We start from the raw sequence: 3,985 nt of genomic DNA on the forward strand, positions 1-3,985 counted from the left end.
TTCCTTTCAACACTTTTTTCTTTTTTGCTCAACATACACCTTCAAAAACCCGGGCATCGCCGGGCTGAAATGCTAGTATTAATAAATTTTTTAATTTTTTTATTAAAATTATCTAAATTTATAAATCTTTATTTATGTATGTGTATGTACCAATAAGGCTTTCGATCGAATGCACTGAATTGAAAAATTCTTTTTTTTTATCCCCTGAAAGGTGTGAGTCCCTTAACTGTTTTTATCTACATATGGTTCGTAAGGAACAACGCCGAGTTACATAGAAAGCACGAAATAAGGGGTTTTCTACCGTTTCGTGCAATTTTCGAAAAAGTTACTTGCCCATGTCAACGGAATTTAGCACTGTCTGTATAGAGTCGCAGTAACATATTTCCGCTTAGGGACAAGACTTGTGGCGGAATGGATAACGCGTCTGACTATGGATCAGAAGATTCCGGGTTCGAATCCTGACAAGTTTGTAATAATTTTAACCATCATTTTATCCAGCGTTTACTCATTATCCTTACCCTTAGAGTATTTTTATTTTTACTTTTATTTTTTTTATTGATTTTGTTTTGTGCTTATGGGAATTTCCCATACTCCGAGTTCACAGGGTAAGCGTTGATGGTTAAGACAATGTTGAGTGTACTTGATGTTGAGTGTACTCGTTTTTGTGTTTGACTTGGCGTTGTTTCTGCGGACGCGGCGCAGCCACTAGTTTATAATATGAGTAAAGTTCATCCCCTACTAACTTGGACACCCTGAAATAGGATAAAACTAAAAGCAGCTTCCATTAATTACCAAATGATAACGCAATGATGAAGTTCGGCATGAGAACAAAGGCTACTAATTTTTGCTTCCAGTAACACAGAAATTGACATTGGCTAAGTGGTTAGTGAGACGGACAGGCAACCTGCATTTTTCAAGTTAAAATCCACTTAGTTCGACGGAAACGCTTTCATTTAGGATGTTGGCAACCTTCACGCTGTCCTTTCTGTAAGTAGTCGATGTTATTATAGAAAGGATTCTAACGATATAAATATCAGGGAAACCAATGCCAATGATAGAATAATCTGATTTGTAAGACATGAATCAATGAATTGAAGCAAATCAAAATAAACTTACAAAAAATGTGCGCATGAGCTTCAATTTATTGTTCCCTGCCACACTGCAAAACATTCGCAACAAATACCCGTCTAACTGTAAAAGCTTTCTGCTCTAATTGTTTCTACCCTCGAACAGCCAGACTTACCTGCTTCCCTGACTGTACTGATATGCAGAAGTTTAAGTGTTACGTAAATCAACATCTCTTATCTTTCGTGTGTATGGTAGAAAATTGTAGCCTATTACATCACAGCGGCGATATGCCAAGGTAGTGGATGAACCAGAGTAAAAAAAACAGTTTTCAATAATTTATTTTGCTCTCTATCGAGGTATAAAACTATACGAAAATTTCCTGAGCAAAGTTTCTGTTCTAGAACTGTCCGTTTATGGAACATAATACCGCTGATTTGCTTTCCAGTTTACTATAACATCGCCGCTTATCTAGGCCAGGGCAACTCGAGGAAAAGAGTTAATAGTCTGTGATGGTAGAACTTTGGTAGGGTTTTATTATTTAAGAGAGCCTATTAATAAGAACTTATTTAAATTAGACTAATCCATAGTAAAAACAAACAAACAAACAAACAAACAAAAACAACAACAACAATAATAACAAAAACGCCAGAAGTTACAAAAATAAGCCAGCTGTGGTGTCCTGAGCCCTAGATCTGCTAGTGGGCGAATTAATAGGCGTTGATGCGACCGGCACCCCAAAAAATCGTGTCAGACAGACTCAACCCCCTTGGACTCCATCAAACGCGGGTTGTTGTAGAAGGCAGAGCCACTAATTACAACGGAAATGCCGCTATATTTTCAAACTGTACTGCCAAATGGCTTGAACTTCGACCCGCATCTGTGTGTCAGCCGCCCCTTTTTTATTTGACGGGAGCGAAGTCTTTTACCGCGATGCCGCCACCGAACGTGTTCGCATTGGTTGGCTTTTACATCGGAATTTGTACGTCGTGGTTATACACACGCGCATAGACGTGGTTACGCACGTGCGCACGTATATAGTGCTATGTATCATGTGGTCTATGCTGCATTGAATGGATATAAGAAAAAATATGTCTATTTATTGTATAAATGTACATGTGGCGGAAGTGCATAGGTATATATATATATATATATATATATATATATATACTGTTTATATATATATATATATATATATATATATATATATATATATATTCATCCACATACAGTACTGTTTCGCTGTTTAACAGCTCATCAATGCGGCTAGACAAGCAACTACCTCAAGACAGGATCGAAACCCGATCGCCCAGTCGGAACTTCTAACCGTTGCGCTATCTCTCTCTCTCTCTCTCTCTCTCTCTCTCTCTCTATATATATATATATATATATATATATATATATATGTATATATATATATATATATATATTATTTTTAAAATAATTATATTTTAAAAATAATATATATGTCGCTCCCCATTAAAAAAGGGGGTACCAGATTGGTCAATGGGAAAATTATTCCCAACAAGCATTAAGGTAAAAATGCACTTTCGTATAAATACTTGAATTCATTCAAGAAAGTATCGCTAACAAAAACAAATAAAAACACACATATATATATGTGTGTGTGTGTGTGTACGTATATATATATATATATATATATATATATATATATATATATATATATATATATATATATTAGCGTATGAAGCGATGCACTTTGTGTAAAAAAAAATCGAGCGGAGGCATCTGAATGATATTAAAACATGGTTAATTCATTACTCACACAGCATCTGCCGCATAGCGTAATGGTGAGAAGCCTTGACTGTCATTTGGGCGGTCGGATTTCGATCCTGGCTTGCGATAGTGGCCTGTCTAGCCGCACTGATAAGCTTCTTATATATATATATATATATATATATATATATATATATATATATATATACACGTATTTAAATAAATATCTGGTTTCGTTTTTCGTATAAGAATATATATATATAATCTGCGGTTGTTATTTTTCAGAGGTTATGGAATTAATTAACTTTAACGAGGTTAATACAAGAGTGCTCAATACATAAGTAGAACAGAGTATACTCTTTATTTGGTTTCACATAAGCAGCAATATGCAAGCGAGATGTTAAAGTTGATTTTCTCGATTACTTATGAGTGGAAAAGCCTTCGTTATTGTAGTGCTCAACAGAATAGGAGCTGAAATAATCGAAGCTTATTGTTTTCTAACGGTTTAGTAACCAATAAAATGTAACGAGGCTAATACAAGAGTGCTTAATACTAAAGAAGAGCAGGATATATTTAAAAACATAAAAAATATACCCTACTCTGCTCTTTCCTCTGTCACTGTGTCTCGCTTTGTCTCTTTCTTTTATTCCTCTATAATTTTACTGGTTTATATTTGATTTTTAATTGAAGTATACATGTGTTCTCGTCAATTTAAAAAATAATAGCTTCTAATCAAGAAAGCAAAAAGGCATTCCGACACAACAAATGAACTTAAAACCAGCTTAAAATATTTATCTTTCAACATCTCTAATCGTAATTCTGGTTGTTCAACATTTCGTCCGAATTTAGGAAAACTCGTCCCCGGAAAACTTGTCTCCAGAAAACTCGTCCCCGCAAAACTTGTCTCCGGAAAACTCGTCCCCGGAAAACTTGTCTCCGGAAAACTCGTCTCCGGAAAACTCGTACCCGGAAAACTCGACCCCGGAAAACTAGTCCCCTTTTGCTAGGTAGGAAAACTGGTCCCTTATTGAATAAATATCGATTGAAAACACATTTTATGACCGTTCTTGAAGAAGATATTATCTTTAAAAGAGAATACACATCCCATAATATTTAAAAAAAAATATTTTTACTTGTTTACTGTTGTTTTAAAAAAAAATTAATTAATTTTTCTAAGTTTTAG

At 34.8% G+C, this 3,985-nt stretch overlaps 1 non-coding gene across 1 annotated transcript; it reads left to right on the forward strand.

Moving 5' to 3' along the window:
- The first annotated feature begins 397 nt into the window (after nucleotides 1–397).
- Nucleotides 398–470, forward strand: Trnah-aug (transfer RNA histidin (anticodon AUG)). Its single transcript has one exon. It is a non-coding gene; the product is annotated as a tRNA-His (tRNA).
- The last annotated feature ends 3,515 nt before the right edge of the window (nucleotides 471–3,985 follow it).

The sequence above is a fragment of the Euprymna scolopes genome, chromosome 30, assembly GCF_053919585.1.
Source record: "Euprymna scolopes isolate OS-2025 chromosome 30, ASM5391958v1, whole genome shotgun sequence".
In the NCBI taxonomy this organism is placed as follows: Eukaryota; Metazoa; Mollusca; class Cephalopoda; order Sepiida; family Sepiolidae; genus Euprymna; species Euprymna scolopes.